The 9,748-nt window shown below is 35.6% G+C and overlaps 1 pseudogene; it reads left to right on the top strand.

Moving 5' to 3' along the window:
* Positions 1-8,535, top strand: part of LOC138165552 (small ribosomal subunit protein uS15m-like) — a 61,261-nt pseudogene extending 52,726 nt beyond the window's left edge.
* The last annotated feature ends 1,213 nt before the right edge of the window (positions 8,536-9,748 follow it).

Genomic DNA, 9,748 nt, shown 5'->3' with positions numbered 1-9,748 from the left:
TCTTTCTTTCTTTCTTTCTTTCTTTCTTTCTTTCTTTCTTTCTTTCTGTCTTTCTGTCTTTCTTTCTTTCTGTCTTTCTTTCTGTCTTTTTCTTTCTGTCTTTCTTTCTTTCTGTCTTTTTCTTTCTTTCTTTCTTTCTTTCTTTCTTTCTTTCTTTCTTTCTTTCTTTCTTTCTTTCTTTCTTTCTTTCTTTCTTTCTTTCTTTCTTTCTTTCTTTCTTTCTTTCTTTCTTGTTTGCTTGCTTGCTTGCTTTTTGGAGGGCAATTGGGGTTAAATGACTTGCCCAAGGTCACACAACTAGTTTTTGTGTAAAGTGTCTGAGGCCAGATTTGAACTCAGGTCCTCCTGACTCCAGGGCCAGTGCTCTATTCACTGCACCACCCAGCCACACCAGTGCTCATCATTTCTTACAGCACAATAGTACTTCATCATAATCACATACCACAACTTCCTCAGCCATTTCCCAATTGATGGGCATCCCTTTAATTTCTGATTCTGTACCCCTATAAAAGAGCTGCTATAAATATTTTTGTATGTATAGATCCTTTTTCCTTTTGTTTTGTTATCTCTTTTGGTATACAAACCTAGTAGCTGCATAGCTAGGTCAAAAGGTTTTTATAGTACTTTGGGCATAGTTCCAAATAGTTCTACTGAAGAGCTGAATCAGTTCACAACTCCACCAAAAGTGCACCCAAAGTCTCATTTTCCCTAAATCCCCTCCAATATTTTTAATTTCCTTTTTTGTCCTATTAGCCAATCTAATAGGTTTGAGGTAGTAACTCAGAATTGTTTTAATTTGCATTTCTCCAATCAATAGTGAGAGTATTTTTTTTTTTGATATGGCTATAAAAAGCTGTGATTGCTTCATCTGAAAATTGATCATATATTTTGATAATTTATTAATTGGGGAATGGCTCTTGTTCTATAAATTTGACTCAGTTCTCTATATGTTTGAAAAATGAGGTATTTATCAGAGAAACTTGCTTCAAAATTTTTTTTTACCATTACTATTGCTAACTATATTTCCCTCCATCTTATCCCATTCATTTATTCTATTCTCTTTCTCCTTTCACCCTGTCCCTCCTCAAAAGTGTTTTGCTTCTGACTACATGCTTCCCCAATCTGCCCTCCCTTTTATCACAACCCTCCCTTATCTTATCCCCTTCATCTATTACTTTCCTGTAGGGTGAGAGATTTCTATACCCAATTGAGTGTGTTTGTTATTCCCTCTTTGAGTCAATTCTGATGTGAGTAAGATTCACTTACTTCCCTCCACCTTTCCCCTCTTCCCCTAGACTGTAAAAGGTTTTTCTTGCCTTTTTTTATTGGAGAGAATTTATTCCATTCTACCTCTCCCATTCTCTTTCTCCTGTACATTCCTCTCACCCCTTAATTTTATTTTTTTAGACATCATCCCTTCATATTCAACTAAAACTTCTGACCTCTGTCTGTCTGTCTATCTATCTACACACATATATACATACATGTATACATATATACATATGAAGGTATATCTCTGTGTGCATGTGTGTATGTATGTGTGTGTGTATAATCCTTCTCTCTACCCTAATAATGAGAAAGGTGTTATGAGTTATAATTTTAATCTTCCCATGTAGAAATGTAAACAGTTTACCGTATTAAGTCCCTTATGATTTCCGTTTCCTGTTTACCTTTTTATGCTTCTCTAGATTCTTGTATTCAAAAGTCGGGTTTTCTATTCAGTTATGATCTTTTCATCAAGAGTAATTGAAGGACCTCTATCTCATTAAATACTCATTTTTCCCCTGTAGGATTATACTAGTTTTGCTGTGTAGGTGAGTCTTGGTTGTAATCCTACCTCCTTTGCCCTCTAGAATATCATATTCCAAATATTCTGATCCTTTAATGTAGAAGTTGCTGAATCTTGTGTTATCCTATCTGTAGTTCCATGATACTTGAATTGTTTCTTTCTGGCTGCTTGCAGTATTTTCTGCTTGACCCGGAAACTCTGGAATTTGGCTATAATATCCTTGGCAGTTTTCATTTGATGATCTCTTTCAGGAGATGATTGGTGGATTCTTTCAATTTCTATTTTGCCCTTTTGTTCTGGAATATCAGGGCAGTTTTTCTTGATAATGTCTTGAAAGATGATGTCTAGGCTCTTTTGTTGATCATAGATTTCAGGCAGTCCAATAATTTTTTTTGTAATTCTCTCTCCTGGATCTATTTTCTAGGCCACTTGCTTTTCCAATGAAATATTTTAAATTGTCTTCTCCTTTTTTTATTCTTTTGGTTTTCTTTTAATTTTTTTTTGTTTCTCATAAAGTCATTAGCTTCAATTTGCTCAGATCTAATTTTTTACTGTTTTTTTTCAATTTGCTTTTGGACATCCTTTACCATTTGGCCAATTCAGCTGTTTAAGGTATTCTTCTCCTTATTGGCTTTTTGGACCTCTTTCGCCATTTGGCCTACTTCAGGTATTTTAGGTATTATTTTCTTTAGAATTTATTTGTGTCTCCTTTACCAAGCTGTTGACATGTTTTTCATGATATTCTTGTACCTCTTTCATTTCTCTTCCCAATGTTTCCTCTACTTCTCTTACTTGATTTTCAAAATCCTTTTAGAGTTCTTCCATGGCCTGAGACCAATTTGTATTTTTCTTGGAGGCTTTGGATGTAGGAGCTTTGACTTTGTTGTCTTCTTCTGAGTGTGTGTTTTGGTCTTTCTTCTCACCATAGTAACTTTCAATAGTCAGAGGTTTTTTTCCCCATTGTGTGCTCATTTCCCCAGTCTATTACTTGACTTTTTACTCCTTGTTAAAGCAGGGCTCTGCTTCTAGTGTGGAGGGTACACTGTCCTAATCTTCAGAGGTTTAGTACAGCTGTTTTCAGAGATACTTCTAAGGACCTGTAAGTTTTTCAGCTCTTCCAAGATGATATGATGCAAGGAAAGGTGTGTTTACTACTCTCTTGGCTTGTGCTCTGGTCTGTGAGTGACCACAAGTACTCTTTTCCATCCTAGAACTGTGAGGATGCCCCCCCTCTGCCCCCACTAAGACCACAAGCTCTGCTATGCTAGTGCTTGTCTTTGCCCTGGGAACGACACCCAGAACTGCAACCCAGATATGAATCTGGGAAAAGATATAGAATCCTGCCTCACGTCTAGCAAAAAGACCCCTTTAATCTCTTTCTGACCAGTTGTTCAACCCCCTTACTGTTTATGGGCTGAAAGCTCTGGAAGCAGCTGCTGGTGGTGCTGATTCAGTCATTCCCAAGGCCTGAATCTAGTTTCCTGGGGCTGTGGTTCTGTTGGCATGGCAGGTGTTGGATTGTGCTCCTCTCTCACCCTGGTGCAACAGACCTTTCTTTCTGATCTTCCAAGTTGTCTTAGGCTGGAAATTTGTTTCACTCCATGCTTTTGTGAGTTCTGCTGTCTAGAATTTGTTTAGAGTCATTTTTAAAGGTATTTGGAGGGGTTTGGAGGAGAGCTCAGAAGAGTCCCTGCTTTACTCCATCATCTTGGCTTCACCCCTTCACTAATGATCATCAATGCAAAGATCTTAAATTATATATCTACAAAAGACTCCAGCAATATATCTAGATTATAATTCATTATTACTACATTGGATTCATGCCAGTGATACAAGGATGGTTCAACTTTATGAATAACCACGTAAACAACAAAAAAGATACAGAAGGTACCCTTTGGAAAGATAGAATTTTTGTTAAATATTTTTGTTAAATATCCTAAAAATTTATTTTTGTTAAATATCCTAAAAACAAGAGAAATTAAAAGACTCTTCTTTAATATAACCAAAAATATTTAAAACCATCAGTTAGCATTATTTGCAAGGGATAAACAAAAAAAATCTTTCCCAGTAAAAATAAGGATAAAGCAAAATTGACTATCTGCTACTTGACACAGTGATAGGAATGGAAGTTATAGCAATAAAACAAAAGAACAAAATTAAAGGTATAAAACTTGGCAAATTGGAACGAAAATAATCCATTTTGTAAACCATATGCTTTTATGGTTACAAATTCCTAGAGGATCAGTTAACAAGGTAACTGAAGAATTAATAACTTCTATAAATTAAAAGAAATAAAAGAAATCCACAAAATTGTAAGGATTTCTCTAAAGGGTTAACACAAAACAGGAAGAAATGATAATAAAGAGAAATTCTATTGAAGGTAACTACAAAAGACATGTACCTTCTGGGAGTTAACCTATCAAAAACTTTTCAAATTTCTACAAATACAACTACAAAATATTTTAAAGAAATAGACATAAATAATTACAGATTTATTTACTGCTTATGGTTGGGCTATGCCAACAAAATAAAAATGACAATACTACTTAAAATTAACTTACACTATTAATGCTATGCCAATCAAATTACATAAAGAATACTTTCAAATCATATCAACTAAAGACAAAACTTATCTGGAAGAATAAATGCTCTATAAATTCAGAGGGAATGATGAGAAAATGTACAAATGAAGAGAACATAGAATTTCAAGATGTCAAACAATTTTATAAAACAATAGTTATCAAAACTATTTTCTATTGGCTAAAAGTCAGAAAAGTAGATAAGCAGAGTAAATTAAATTAGCAAGATAGTTTGTAAAGCCCAGTGGTGTATAAACCAAAGAATGTAAATTTCTTAGGGAAGAGCTATCTTTTTGACAATGATTGATTGTACATTTGGAAAATATTTAATTTAGACCAACACCTTATATATTATACACCAAAATAAATCACCAAAAATAGGCAATTGCAATGGGAATGGGAATTTGAAGATCTTTCCTGCCCCTTAATAGACCTAGGGGAATTTGAAGACCTCCCTTGCTTTGAAAGTAAACTCTGACCCCCAATAGGCTAAATGTAATCACATGGAACCTGTGATGGGAGGAGTTTGCTGAAGGGTGGAGGAGAGCTACAGGAAGCTGGGAGCCAGAGCTAGTCAGATGGTGGGAGAGAGGTGCCCAGACAAGGAGACAGAGAAGTTTGTGAGTAAATATTGAACTTGTATTGTTTTATGGGAAGGCTGAAGGATGGCATGGCTCTCTGTGTTGTTATGGCTTGTTAATTTCTTTACTATTATGATGGAATCCGCTTACTAGTTTTGGGATTTGGTTTTCTGGTGTTTAAATAAATGCTTTGGTTCTGTCCTCTGTTATATTTTGCAACAGAATGTCATGTGATATATATATATATATCTATATATATATATATATATATATAGATATATATATATAGATATGGTCTTTATCATGATTGTGGGTGCTGTAAATATTGCATTGGTGTTACATCAATCAGAGTACACAAGGTTATAGGAGAAAAATAGAAGAGAACAAAGGTGCAGAAGAATTCTACCTTTTGTTGTGAAAGGTTTCTGATTTTTCTTTTTACTGTATATACAAAAATGAGAGAGAAACAGAGAGATAGAGACAGAGAGAGGAGATATTAAAAGATAAGATAAATAATTCTGACAACATACAATTTTAAAACTTTTTCACAAAGAAAATTGATGACAAACTAAGAAAAAATATTTAGAGTGGGTATAAAATAGATTTCTTATATTTTATCTTTATATGTTATATATCATATATTTATATAATATTAATATATAAATTATACCTAACATACAATATTTATATATTATATTATATATATTATCTTACTTCTCTTTATTTTTATATCACTAAAAAGAAGACTGCCATTCACCACATATAGGGAATCGGCACAAATAATTAACTCCAAGAGTCATATTCCAATCAGTAAGTGGTCAAATGACATGACTTTTTTTTAAGGACTTTCAAAATATAAATGACTAACTAAAATATGTTCCAACTCAACAAGAGTAAGATAAGTGCAAATTAAAACAACTGTCTCATACCATAAATATTGGCAAAGCTGACAAAAGATGGGAACAATCAGCACTAAAGTGGCTTTGAGAATACTGGCATACTAGTTCAGTTGGAGATTTATGATTTCACCCAACTGTTTCAGGTATCACTCTGGAATTACCTAGAAAAGTGATTAAACTGTGCTCTTTCACTAAATTATCCTATTATTAATGTATTGTTAAGGTATATTATTGGGGTGTCAAGCTAGTCAAGGACAAGAAAGCTCTAATATATACCAAAACATTTATAGGAACACTCTCCAAGAAAACCGGGCGATAAAGTCACAATCCATTATTAGGGGGAATGGATGAAAAAACCTGTGGTACATGAATGTAACAAAATATTACTGCTCAATAAGGAAGCACAGATATGAGGAATTCAGAGAAAATGGGATTATTGGAATGAAATTTGCAGAACTACCAATCTCTGAATGTCTTAAAAAACAAACAGTAAAGGTCCCAGAGCACAAATTATGAAACATATCTACTTCATAATAGATAAGAGGCTACTAGAACAGAAAGTTATATAAATTGTCAGAAGTGGTCAATGCATTGGATGGTTTTTACTTAATCATTTCTGTCAAAGGAAGGTTTCAATCAGGTGTGGAAGCAGGTGAGCATCCCTCACTCCCATGAAGAAATTAATATAAAGACAAAGGGATAGAGTAGGAGATTAGACCTGGGATTTTAGTGAAACTCCATTCAGGGGTTCTACCAATGATAGTTAGCACCTTCTATGCAATTTGTAGTGTCAGAGATTTGCATAGAGTGCCGAGAAGGTAAATAAATGATTTACCCAGAGCCATATAAATACTATGTTTCAGTCAATTCTTCCTGGCTTCAAGTAGCTCTATATCCGCTATGCTATGTTGCTGACAAAGGACATAAATAAAAATGTACTTTTTGATTTAAAAAAAAAAAGTGAGCAGAAGTGATTCAAACCTGGGTACTGACACAGTTAGTGAAATAGAGTCTGTATTAAGAGCATGGTTTAAGGGATGTATATCTGACAATTCCACATTGCAGTCTTGTCAGTAGAAAGTCTCTCTTGGTCTTGAAGGTGAATATTTTAAACTATTTCCTACTATCTATATACACCTCCTCCAAATAACTTCAGTTCATTTACTGAGGGAAAAAAAAAACAAACTATTTCTGGTTTAAGAGTGTCATGTGAGAATGTAATTTGAAATGAAAAGATCTGGTTTTAAATTTCAGCTCTGTCACTGACAAGTCCGTGCTCTTAAGCAAACCACTTATCTGTTTTTAGTCTAAATTTCCATATTTGTAAAGTGGGAGTAATTATCTCATACTACATAACTCAGTTATTATGAAGAAAGCACTTTTTAAAATAAAAAAGTGACATATAAATGTATATTGTATTCTTATTACTATTATCTTTAGAAGTAGTAGGAATCACAAAATTATGAATTTCAATAACTCTGGACTTGGAGTCAGAAGATGTGTATTTGAATACTGATTCCATCACTTATCAGTTGCATGATCTTGAGTAAATTGCTTAACCATTTTATGCCTCAGTTTCTTCAGCTGCACAATGGCCATAATAATACTTCATAGAATCATAGAATTTTATAGGTGGAAACAACACCAATGACCATCTATTTCAACCCACGGCAGAGCAAAAATCATTGCAATATAAATGAGATGTCTTGGCTTTTCTTGAGCGCCTCAAGCGAGGGACAGCCCACAACCCACTGAGGCTGTCGATTCCAGTATTGGACAGCTGTAATTCTCAGTTAAATTTTCCTTACCTCAATTGAGCCTAAATTTGACTCTTTTTCACCTTGTCTACCCATAGTTCCTGGTTCTTTCCTCGGGACCCAAAACAACCAGTCTAATCCCTCTTTAAAAACAAAAACGAAAACCAGCCTCAAGATCGCTGTGCCCATGTGAGTCGTCCGCTCCCTGGAGTTGGGCTGCGGCAGGGGGGCCACGCTGGGGCTGGAGCCAAGATGCTGAGGGCGGTGCGGAGGGCGCTCCTGCCCGGCTCTAACCCGCGGCCAGACCTCGAGGGCAGCCGCGGGGCCTCAGGCAGCCCGAGTTTATGCAGACAAGTAACCAGCTTTAGTAATCCAGTCCAGCCACATGGATGACCAGCCTTCTGGTCATGCTGCTGAAAGATTATCAGAATGTCCCAGGAATTGAGGGGGTTGATGAGGTTGTGAAAAGACCCTTGTCTCTGACCAGCCAGAAGGTAAAAAAAAAAAAAAATGAAGATAAAGACAGAGCAGGTGCTAAACCAGATCGCGGTAAACCCAGAAGATACTATGTCGGGGAAGCTCGAGTTACGAAATTGACAGTCAAGATCCGAGCCTAAGAATGTATGCAGAAGCATCGGAAGGACAAGGCTCACACGAGATTCCTGCTTCTGTCCATTGACCTGAGAAAGAAGCTACTCAAAACACTTCGGCAGACCAACTCTGAAGTGCTTGAGGAGACACATAAAGAGCTGGGCATCGGGCACACGTTTCCCCCTTTGTATTACCAACCCGACACCGACACCAAGAAGAGTTTTTGTTATTAAGGTTTTCCAGGAGGCACAGAAAGTGAAGAAGTTAAAGAAGCAAGAAGAAACACTGAAACGTGAAGGAACAAAAAGGCAGGGAAGGCAGGACATAGTGGTCTCATAGTCCAGGCTCCACCAATCTTGTGGCACTTTATCTAATGCAAAAAATAAATTAAGTTAAAATGAAAAAAAAAAAAACCAAAACAAAAAAACAAAAACAGCCTTTACAATACATGAAGGCAGACTCATGTTCCACTGAGTCTTTTTTTTTCGTGAAACTAAACATGCCCAGTTTCTTCATCTGTTCTTTAAACGGCATTGGACTCCAAATCCTTTATCTTTCTGTTTGTCCTACAAGTGCCATAGCCTATTAGTCTGTTTCCCAAACTCTGATGTCCAAAACCCAATTCAAAACTTCATGTTTTCTGACCTGGTGAGAAAAAGAGAGATGATCGTCTTTTATTCCTAGAAAAATCCTCTTTCGTTAATATTCTTATTCGTATTCTTATGTTTCCTTTAATGTAGTACAAGATCACACTTGAATTTTTAGTTGCTGCACTATGCTACCAACTTACCCTGAACCTAAGTTCCATTTCCCCATCCCATCCCATCACTAACTTTTGTTGCCTTCCTGCTGCCTAATCATGCTTCCTCCATCATGTACTTGTCAGGTTGATTTCTTGAACACAAGTCTAAGACTTTATATAGCTAGTCAAGGTCATTTTGGATCCTGACTCTCTCTCATCCATTGTATTAGCTATCCTTCCTAGCTTTTAGTCATCTGAAAATTTAGTAAGGTTGCTTTCTATGCCAGTTGAAAAACTGTTGAACAGCAAAGAGCCAAGAACTTTTGAGGCACCCTACTGGAGAACTAATGTCAAGTTGACATGGAGCCATCACTGACCATTCTTAGGTCCAGCCATTCAACGATTTCTAAATCCATCATCTTGTATTTGAATTTAAGGTGTATTTTTCCACTAGAACAATATGAGACATTTCAACATTAGCTAAAATAATGATAATAGCTAGCATTTATGTAGCATTTTGTATGTCTTGGTTACTGTGAAATGTGCTTTACAAGTGGTATGTCATTTTATTTTTACAACAACTCTGGAAGGCAGGTACTTAGCCTCATTTTACTGATGAAAAAAATGAAGCAAACTGAGGTTAATTGACTTGTCCAGGGTGACACTGACTCCAGGCCTTATCCTAACAGGATAAGGTAACAGGATAACAGTAAATTTGTTAATATATATATATATATATATATATATATATATATATATATATATTTAGCCTAGGATGACTTTTCTTAATAAAGTCATACTGGATCTTCG

This window comes from Petaurus breviceps, unplaced genomic scaffold, assembly GCF_028583685.1.
Source record: "Petaurus breviceps papuanus isolate PSGF00001 unplaced genomic scaffold, PetGlider_PUasm1.0 213, whole genome shotgun sequence".
In the NCBI taxonomy this organism is placed as follows: domain Eukaryota; kingdom Metazoa; phylum Chordata; class Mammalia; order Diprotodontia; family Petauridae; genus Petaurus; species Petaurus breviceps.
The sequence above is the reverse complement of the archived record's forward strand: the minus strand, read 5'-3'. Positions and strand labels throughout refer to the sequence as shown.